Source organism: Bubalus kerabau, chromosome 13, assembly GCF_029407905.1.
Source record: "Bubalus kerabau isolate K-KA32 ecotype Philippines breed swamp buffalo chromosome 13, PCC_UOA_SB_1v2, whole genome shotgun sequence".
In the NCBI taxonomy this organism is placed as follows: Eukaryota; Metazoa; Chordata; class Mammalia; order Artiodactyla; family Bovidae; genus Bubalus; species Bubalus kerabau.
The window spans coordinates 58,581,380-58,591,739 of NC_073636.1; positions in this window are offsets into that span (position 1 = coordinate 58,581,380).

A 10,360-nucleotide genomic window follows, 5' to 3' on the forward strand; every position below is an offset into this window, starting at 1 on the left:
CCACAGTCCCGGGATCATCACTGCGACATCAGGGCAGTGGCCACAGGACTCTCCCGGGTCCTTGTGGTTGTGGGTGCTACGTCACCCTCAGAGGCAGATGCGAAGGCAAGTAGTAGGTGCCACTGCATATACTTGGAGATTACTTGTAACCCATGCTCAATGCTAAACTGACTCTCTGGAGTAAAAGTAACTCTGAGCTATAGTTTTTGCAGATTTCTGTGGTGCGAACACTCACCCCGTGACTAATTTTAAGCGACCTGGAGGTCATTGCTGAACACAGAATTAAAAGAAGAGTGCGCCATTGGCTCCTGCGAGCTAGACTGAGCCCAGCACACCCCTGCCTCTATTCCATGCCCTGTGGACACCTCAGTCAGGCATGAGGATGTGGACTGGTCAGACTGCATCCTGTCTTTGAGGGTCCATCTCCTGGGACCACTCTTGCTACTACCAGTCCAGGTCCAGCCAGGAAACAGAAGTTACACCAGTTATTTGGACAAAGATAACTTAGCATGAAGAAATGGTTAATGGGGTGATGGGGAACTGTAAAAGCAAGAAGACGAAGACACCAAGGTGTCTTGTGGGTAGGGGAGCAGGGGGGGCCAAGAGACACAGGCAAGATATTGGGTCATTAGGACCCAGGAGCTCAGAAGAGGGGCTTCATTCAGGTAAGAGCAGAATTCTTCTTCCTCTTTTTTAATACTTAATTATTTGGCCATGCTGGGTCATAGTTGTAGCACGTGAAATCTTAAATGCTGCGTGTGGGATCTAGTTGCCTGACCAGGGATCGAACCTAGGTCCCACCCCTGCACTGGAGTTCAGAGTCTCAGCCACTGGACCGCCACAGATGTCCCAGATAGGAGCAGATTTCTGAGCAAGGGGTGCAGACTGGCCAGTGCCCAGGCCCCTGAGGGGATGCAGTGAGGCTGCCTCTGGGCTAACCCCCCCAAAAGCTGCAGACTGCTGCCAAGGTGAAGGGTGGCTGCTCAGACAACACTGAGAGCAGACGGGAGGAGCAAGACCCCCTTCTTAGTCCTTGGGTCTCCCCCAGTTGCCTAAACTGAGGAAAGTACCTGAGGAGAAAGAAGTAGAGGGAGCCGCAGCCCCCGCACCTCAGAGCAGACAGCAGAGGGTTGATGTAGAGACCAGGGGAAACGGATTCCTAATGCCCACACCCTCTATGGCTTCTTTAAACACTGAAGGCACACTTCTGTTTCCAGCCTACTCAGTTGCTGAAGTGTGTGCCATTTCGAATTACAGTTCCTGCTGGCTCAGGGCGCCCCGTTTCCTTGTGTGTTTTATGATCTTTCAACCTATTTAGGGGAATTCTTTGAGGCCTGGTGTTGCCATCACCTATCACCACTAGCTAGTCACTCCAAAATTCAGGGCTTCAGACATCGACAGTTCACATCGTTGGTCTCCCTCAAGGGCATCGGGGTTGCCTGGGCTGTTGTGGGGCAACAGGAGGAGAGTGGCTAGAGCCAGGCAGGGAGTTTAGGTGCCCCCAGCCCCTGAGGGCACCCTCATTTCCAACATCAACAGCTAAGACTCTGCTCTCCCAATGCAGAGAGCCCTGGTTCAATCTCTGATCAGGGAACTCAGATAAGAAGAGGTGCTCCTAAAACCACCCTCCAGTGTGACAATTCAATAAGAGGACTCACAGAACTCATGGAATTGCTATACTCATGGTTATGGTTTATTACAGGCAAAGGATGCAGATTCACAACAGACAAGGGAAGAAGCACATGGGGAAGACGATTCTAAACACGGAGCTCCCATCACCCTCTCCCTGTGGAGTTGGGATGTATCACTCTTCAAAGTCAGTGTGTGACAGTGTTCCCAGAGGATCACCACCCTCCTCCTTGCAACTTTTTGGTAACTCCAAATCTATTTTAAATTTAAAAGTCTATTTCAAATATTTTTATTGGATTCTCAACCTTCTAAATTGGCATGCTTGGTAGGCTGCAGTCCATGGGGTCGCAAAAAGTCGGACATGACTGAGCGACTTCACTTTCACTTTTCACTTTCCTGCTTTGGAGAAGGAAATGGGAACCCACTCCAGTGTTCTTGCCTGGAGAATCCCAGGGACGGGGGAGCCTGGTGGGCTGCCGTCTATGGGGTCGCACAGAGTCGGACACGACTGAAGTGACTTAGCAGCAGCAGCACAATCGGTTATTGTTACTCTCTGGCATTCAAATTCTGTGATAACTAGGATGCAGGCAGGGGGCTGAACCACACTGAATGGATAAGAAAGCTGTGGTACATATACACGATGGAATATTACTCAGCTATTAAAAAGAATGCATTTGAATCAGTTCTAATAAGGTGGATGAAACTGGAGCCTATTATATAGAGCTAAGTAAGTCAGAAAGAAAAACACCAATACAGTATATTAATGCATATATATATTGAATTTAGAAAGATGGTAATGATGACCCTATATGTGAGACAGCAAAATAGACATAGATGTAAAGAACAGACTTTTGGACTTTGTAGGAGAAGGCAAGGGTGGGATGATTTGAGAAAATAGCACTGAAACATGTATATTATCATATGTGAAATAGATTGCCAGTCCAGGTTCGATGCATAATACAGGGTGCTAAGGGCTGGTGCACTGGGATGACCCTGAGGGGTGGGATGGGGAGGGAGGGGGAGGGAGGGTCAGGATGGGGAACACATGTACACCCATGGCTGATTCATGTCAATGTATGGCAAAAACCACTACAATATTGTAAAGTAGCCTCCAATTAAAATAAATTGTTTAAAAATTAAAATTAAAAAAAAAGAAAAGAAGAAATGGGTGGCTTTGTGGAATTGGTGTCTCACCCCTTTTCTTGCTTCAGAAATGCTCCTGGTTGTCCAAATCCCACCCATCCTCCCTGGCATCACTCACTCATTCATTCTCTTTCTCATGCATTCACTCATCCAAGTGGCATTTCCTAAGGACCTGCTGCGTCAGCATCCCACAGTGGATGGATTTAACCCTGGGTCAAAGGACCTTATTGTCTGGTGAGGGGAGTTAAAAAACAACAACAACAACAAAAACCCACCAAAATTGTTACAATCTGTGATAAACACTAAAATGATGAGAAGAAAGCTACTAAGAGAGACTTCCCCGATGGTCTAATGGCTAAGACTCTGCACTCCCAATGCAGAGAGCCCTGGTTCAATCTCTGATCAGGGAACTAGGATCCTACATGCAGCAACTAAGAGCTTGCTGCTGTTGCTAAGTCGCTTCAGTCGTATCTGACTCTGTGTGACCCCATAGATGGCAGCCCACCAGGCTCCACCGTCCCTGGGATTCTCCAGGCAAGAACACTGGAGTGGGTTGTCATTTCCTTCTCCAATGCATGAAAGTGAAAAGTGAAAGTGAAGTCGCGCAGTTGTGTCCGACTCCCAGCGACCCCATGGACTGCAGCCTACCAGGCTCCTCTGTCCATTGGATTTTCCAGGCAAGAGTACTGGAGAGGGGTGCCATTGCCTTCTCCAGACAAACAAATAAATAAATATTTAAAAAAGAAAGCTACCAAGAGACAATGAACTTTACTCTGGGGGCTGGAAGAAAACTTAAAAGCTCTTATGGTATTAGAGAATAATCTTGGAAAAATAGAAAGATCTCGCCAGACAGAAAAGAGAAGGAAGAGTTCTCCAAGTGGAGGAAAAGCAAATGCAAAGGCCCCAGGGCACATGCCTGCTGGGGCTGATCTGGAGGAAAGGCAAGGAGGAATAATACTTTCTCAGGGGACCTCTCTGGAGATCCAGTGGTTAAGATGCTATGCTTCCAAAGCAAGGAGCATGGTTTCGATCCCTGGTCGGGAAGCTAAGATCCAACATCACACAGCACAGCCAAAAAATAAGTAAGTAAAAAATTTTAAAACTTATAATATTTTCTCACATTTATTTAGCTCCTGCTCTGTGTCAGGCAGTAGATTAGCATATGTTTTCATTTCCTATGGTTCTGTAACAAATGACCCACAAAAGTTCTGGAGGTTGAAAGTCTGAAATTTGCTCTTACGAGGCTAAAATCCATCTGCGTTCTGTGGTCTGCAGGCTCCTTGCCGTTTCTAGCTCCTGGAGCTTGGCCATAGACCTTGGCTCCATGCTCCTTCCTTCATCTACAAAGCCGGCAAAATAGCATCTTTGATCTTAATCTCCCTTGGACCTCTAATTCCATCATATCAAGTGTATAACTGTGGGCCAGATACTGCACCAAGGGCTTTGTTTATGTTATCTAATTTAATCCTCCCATGTCGAGAGGATCATTTATTCCCACTTTACAGATGAGGAGACCAAGGCTCTGAGAAGTGTACCAGGATGGCCCAGGGGTGATGGGCCTTCTGTTGTGCTATACAGTCTAGCTGTCATGGTTGGATGCCCTTGGTTGTCCTAGAGGACATTCTATTCAGATGAGTAACATCACCAAACGCAGTGGTTCTTTGTGTGCATGTGTTCTGTTAGTTTGCGTTGTTAAATTTTTTTTATTTTTTTTAAATGTATTGTGTTTGCTTGTTTTTAAATTGAAGGATAGTTGATTTACAATGTTTCAGGTGTACAGCAAAGTGATTCAGTTATACATATCAAATGTACTGTTTTTCAGAAATAGATCCACAGACATAGAAAACAAATTTATGGTTACCAAGGGGGCAAGGAGGGAGGGATAAATTAGGAGTTTGGCATTAACATATACACGTTGTTGTTTAGTTGCTAAATTGTGTCCAATTTTTGCTGACCCCATGGACTATAGCCTGCAAGGCTCCTCTGTCCATTGGATTTCCCAGGCAAGAATACTGGAGTGGGTTGCTATTTCCTTCCCCAGGGGATCTTCCTGACTCAAAGATCGAACCCGAATCTCCTGCACTGGCAAGCACAATTCTTTACCACTGAGTCACCAGGGAAGCCCCAACGTATAGACGTTCAGTTCGGTTCAGTCGTTCAGTCATGTCTGCCTCTTTTCGACCCCATGGACTGCAGTACACCAGGCCTCCCTGTCCATCACCAACTCCTGGAGTTTACTCAAACTCATGCCCATTGAGTCGGAGATGCCATCCAACCATCTCTCCTCTGTCGTCCCCTTCTCCTCCCACCTTCGATCTTTCCCAGCATCAGGGTCTTTTCCAATGAGTCAGCTCTTCGCATCAGGTGGCCAAAGTATTGGAGTTTCAGCTTCAACATCAGTCCTTCCAATGAATATTCAGGACTGATTTCCTTTAGGATGGATCTCCTTGCAGTCCAAGGGACTTTCAAGAGTCTTCTCCAACACCACAGTTCAAAAGCATCAATTCTTCAGTGCTCAGCTTTCTTTACAGCCCAATTTTCACACCCATACATGACTACTGGAAAAACCATAGCCTTGACTAGACAGACCTTTGAGGCAAAGTAATGTCTCTGCTTTTTAATATGCTGTTTAGGTTGATCATAACTTTTCTTCCAAGGAGTAAGCATCTTTTAATTTCATGGCTGCAGTCACCATCTACAGTGATTTTGGAGACCCCTCAAAATACAGTCTGCCACTGTTTCCACTGTTTCTCCATCTATTTGCCATGAAGTGATGGGGCTGGATGCCATGATCTTTGTTTTCTGAATGTTGAGCTTTAAGCCAACTTTTTCACTCTCCTCTTTCACTTTCATCAAGAGACTCTTTAGTTATTCTTCTCTTTCTGCCATAAGGGTAGTGTCATCTGCATATCTGAGGTTATTGATTACTATACATAAAATAGATAACTAATAAAGACCTACTGTATAACACAGGGAACTATACTCAGTAATAACCTATGAGGGAAAAGAATCTGAAAAAGAATATATTTATGTATGCTGCTAAGTCACTTCAGTCGTGTCTGACTCTGTGTGACCCCATAGACGGCAGCCCACCAGGCTCCCCCGTCCCTGGGATTCTCTAGGCAAGAACACTGGAGTGGGGTGCCATTTCCTTCTCCAATATATTTATGTATACATACACATATATATCTGGAGAAGGCGATGGCACCCCACTCCAGTACTCTTGCCTGGAAAATCCCATGGATGGAGGAGCCTGGTGGGCTGCAGTCCATGGGGTCGCTAGGAGTCAGACACGACTGAGCGACTTCACTTTCACTTTTCACTTTCATGCATTGGAGAAGGAAATGGCAACCCACTCCAGTGTTCTTGCCTGGAGAATCCCAGGGACAGAGGAGCCTGGTGGGCTGCCATCTATGGGGTCACACAGAGTCGGACACGACTGAAGTGACTTAGCATAGCATACATATAACTGAATCCCTTTTCTTTACATCTGAAAGTAACACAACATTGTAAGTCTACTATAGTTCAATAAAAAACAAAATAAATAAATAAACAAAACCATTCCAATAATCAGTTCACTCCCTCAGTCATGTCCGACTCTTTGTGACCCCATGGACTGCAGCACGCCAGGCCTCCCTATCCATCACCAGCTCCTGGAACTTGCTCAAACTCATGGCCATCGAGTTGATGATGCCATCCAGCCATCTCATCTCCTCCTGCTTTCAATCTTTCTGACTATTCCAGTAGTCAGAAAGCCTTAAAAATAAACAAAATGTTTAAAACAAAAAATAAAATGTATTATTTTAAAATAAACTCTTAATCTTGCAACCATTTTAGACTTACAGAGGAGTTACACAGTGGTCTGGAGGGTTTCTTCTACTTCTTACCCAGTTTTCCCCGTGTTATCATTTTACACAGCTGCGGTGGCAACATTGGAACGTTATCACTGTAAACTCCAGACTGTTTTCGGATGTCACCAGTGTTTCCACAAATGTCCTTTTTCTTTTCCCAGATCCAGTCCAGGATACCACATGGCATTTAATCAGTTTGCTTTCCACAGAGGTGCCCTGGAAGCTGACTGGGGGACAGATTGATGTCAACAACAACCGTAGCCTCTGAGAACCAAGTGCCACGTGCCTGGCACCATCCTGAGAAGCACGTGGGTTTCTCTATGCTCTCACAATGATGACAGGTGAAATCACTTCCTCCGGCTTGAGGCTGAGAAAACCAAGGCACAGGGAAGTTCAGACACTCACCCAAGAGGAGTGAGAAATCGGAGATGGAGGATGAAGACCTGGATGAAAGGGACCATGGGGTGGGGGAGGGGTGCATGTCTCAGAAGTGGGGGTCGTGGTGAGGGTTGGAGGTGACCGCAGAATACCAGTGGCCCTTCCCCAGGCCCCTGCAGTGGCTCTTCCTGCTCCTGCAGTGGTCTTCCCAGGGCCACCTGACATCGCCATTGTCATCCGATAACTTCCTGACCACCTGCTGTATGTCGGGCACCTTGCTAAGTCCAGGGCACACTTGGAGACAGGTGCATACAGGTGAAAAGGAACCTCCGGGGGGTGGTATGAAGAAAACATGGCTAGAAGGCTGTTCCATGAGGTTTCTGGGACGCCAGCTCGTCAGTCAGGCTTTTTCTTCCCAGCACTTTGGCGACGTGCAATCACTTATTTATCTGTGGCCTGTCTCCCCACTCGGAGAAGGCAATGGCAACCCACTTCAGTACTCTTGCCCGGAAAATCCCATGGACGGAGAAGCCTGGTAGGCTGCAGTCTATGGGGTCGCGAAGAGTCGACACGACTGAGCGACTTCACTTTAACTTTTCACTTTCATGCATTGGAGAAGGAAATGGCGACCCACCACTGTTCTCGCCTGGAGAATCCCAGGGACGGGGGAGCCTGGTGGGCTGCCGTCTATGGGGTCGCAGAGTCGGACATGACTGAAGCGACTTAGCAGCAGTCTCCCCACTAAGACACGAGTTTCATGAATGATCCATCCCTGATTTGAGCTTCTAGCAAAAGCTTAAAGCAATCCGTAGAGGGATGAGTGGAGGAAAGAAGGAAGGAATGGAGAAAGGCAGGGCGAAAGGGAGAGAGAGAGGAAGATCCAGGGTCACCAGGTGTTGAAGTTTCAGAACTAGCTCATACAGGGTTGTTGTTTGGTTGCTAAGTCATGTCCAAATCTTTTGCAACCCATGGACTGTAGCCCACCAGGTTCCTCTGTCCATGGGATTTCCCATGCAAGAATACTAGAGTAAGTTGTCATTTCCTTCTCCAGGGGATCTTCCTGACCCAGGGATTGAACCCATGTCTCCTGCATTGGCAGGCGGGTTCTTTACCATTGACCCACCAGGGAAGCCCAGCTCATACACAGGACTTGTTAAAACTCATGCAGACTGAGCACCTCCAAACTGGCCTGGATGGAGGTAGGGGTCATACTCAGAGTTGCCCCACATCTTTGCAAACAGGAGTGCAGTTGTATGGCCTAACCCTTATCCAAAGAAGTGGACCCTCCAGGCTCAGGCAGGAGGATTCAGGAGGGGCTGTCTGCTCAGGGAATGGGGTGGTTGTTGGGAGGTGCAGAGGAAGGAAACCAAGGTTTTTCTCCCTTTGCCCCCATAAGCAAACTCGCCCCGCCACCCCGAACTCCCTTGGTCTCTCATTCCTAACTGGGAGCAATCAAAGAGGAGATGGATTCATGGTCCCCATCTCTGTGCCTGGCACATAAAAGGTGCTCGTTACATGTTTGATGAATGAATAAAATAATGTAATTAAAAATTTGAAGGGAGGTGGGGGAGAAAGTCTTTTCCATCCTTAGGCCATGTCCCCAAGCACCCAGAAGGCCACATTTGCATACAAATAATTGATATTCTAATTACAAATCATTTGTATTGATTTATTAACAGATCCCCAAACGATTTCTAGAAGATAATTAGATTCCAAGCTCCTTAGGGGTTAGGAAGGCATATTTACTCGCTGCTCCCCCTGGGCCGTGCGAGGAGCGGAGCTACCTGATAAATGTTTGATGAGGACAGGAATAAGCCTGGTCTTCTTGTGGGGAGAGGCAATAGCCACCCCACAGACAATTTCCAGTGTGTCTGGGGTTCTGTGGCGGGGGAAAGACGGTGCATCCACTTGTATGTGTGTGTTCGTGTGTATGTGTGCACGCTTAAAATGTGCAAAGCTTGCTAGTCTCGAAGCCCCAGTGATTTTTCACTGTGTATGCAGCTTTCCCTCCGGAGTCCTCGCCAGGGGGTGGCAGGGGGCTGGGGGTGTTACACCTTCCTCATCATCTCTATGGGCCTCTCCCCAAGACACCCCAAATAAATAACATTAGTACATTAAGAAAAAAAAAGCAACTAGCGAAGTAAGGCATCAATAGAAAACTTGACAGTTTTCATTGGTCTGATTAAAAACTCTGCTTGCTTTCTGAATGCAGTTTCGAGTCCCCCACCTCTACTGTCTTGCTGAGCCATTGGCCACTCCCCAGGGTCCTCTGAGAACAGAAACTGTGCTGCAGCCCCGGATGCCAGGCTCAGAAGAGGATGAGTTCCTGCAGCCTGACCACCCCCCCACCCCAGAACGTGGTGGCAAAGCCAGTGGAGCAGGGGCCCCAAAGGGAGGATCGAGGGAGGCAGAGGTGATGGGGTGGAGGTGTTTGAGATTTGGCTTCTCCATTTTCATGTTCCTGCGATAGCTCCCAGGAATCCTTAGGGCCGTGGATTCTCAAGTGACTGTCATGACTCTGCGTTTTTATCTGCGGGAAAAAAACAAAACAAGTGATTGCAATATGTAAAGCAAATGCAGTGTTCTCAGGAAATCTGAATGGTTGCCATAAACACCATCATTTCACGCTGGGAAAGGTGTGATCCTATCTGGGGCAGTGGAGCCTGCTACCTAGGCCAGACCCCAGTTGAGCAGCTCTGAGAGGTGCTAGGTGTGTGACCTCTGGCAGGTTCCTAAGCTGTGGGCAATGCCCTCCAGCCAATGCTCCGAGAACACAGCTGTAAAGGAATGCATGCATGAGTGCTCAGTCATGCCTGACCCTTTGTAACTCCATGGACTGAAGCCCACCATGCTCTTCTGTCCATTGAATTTTCCAGGCAAGACTACTGGAGTGGCTTGCCATTGCCTCCTGCAGGGAATGTTCTTGACCCAGAGATTGAACCTGTGTCTCCTGTGTTTCCTGCATTAAAGGTAGATTCTTTACTGCTGAGGCACCTGGGAGGCCACTGTAGAGGAATGAGGTGGGGTTATTACTCTCTGTGGCAGGGAGGAGGGAGCTTGCAGAACACCTGAAGGACTGGAGGAAGTAGGGTTTCGCTCGGGGTTAGATGCCACCTGGCATGCTACAGTCCATGGGGTTGCAGAGTCATACGCGACTGAGTGACTGAACAACAAAAAAGATGCTGCCAGTAAGGGGTGATTCCATGATCTGGTGGGGATCCACAGGGGGCAGACCAGAGCCAGCCTCCAAGTATGAGCAACTGGCAAAGCAGCAGCCTGCCCACCACTCAGGTTAGCTGCGAGAGGTCAGTTTGGGTGGGGTTAGACAGTTTTCTTGTCTGGGCTTAGAATGATGACTG